Here is a 338-nt window from a genome sequence, read left to right as displayed (position 1 = left end):
TGAAAAAAGTGGAAGACAAGAAATGAATAACATCCAAACTGGTTGAGTCAAATCATATGCTCATGAGACTCTACAGAACATGTATGTGACGGAGAGATTAACATGCTGCAAGAGTCTGATTTTGCACTTTCAACCAAATATTAACACAATAAATGTGTGTCACTTTGACGGATATCCCTAAAGATTTCCCATGGGACAAAAATTTAATCCCTGCTATATTTCTCAACTTCAGTCTAGAGACCTGAGTGACAGCCATGAGCAGCAACGGCTCTGCTGCGGTGTGGAGCTCTCCGTGCTGCCGTGGGCCACGGGTGGGTGCTCCCACCGCCGCAAGCAGC

This window comes from Eurypyga helias, unplaced genomic scaffold, assembly GCF_000690775.1.
Source record: "Eurypyga helias isolate BGI_N326 unplaced genomic scaffold, ASM69077v1 scaffold16661, whole genome shotgun sequence".
Classification (NCBI taxonomy): domain Eukaryota; kingdom Metazoa; phylum Chordata; class Aves; order Eurypygiformes; family Eurypygidae; genus Eurypyga; species Eurypyga helias.
This window is presented reverse-complemented; position numbering follows the sequence as displayed.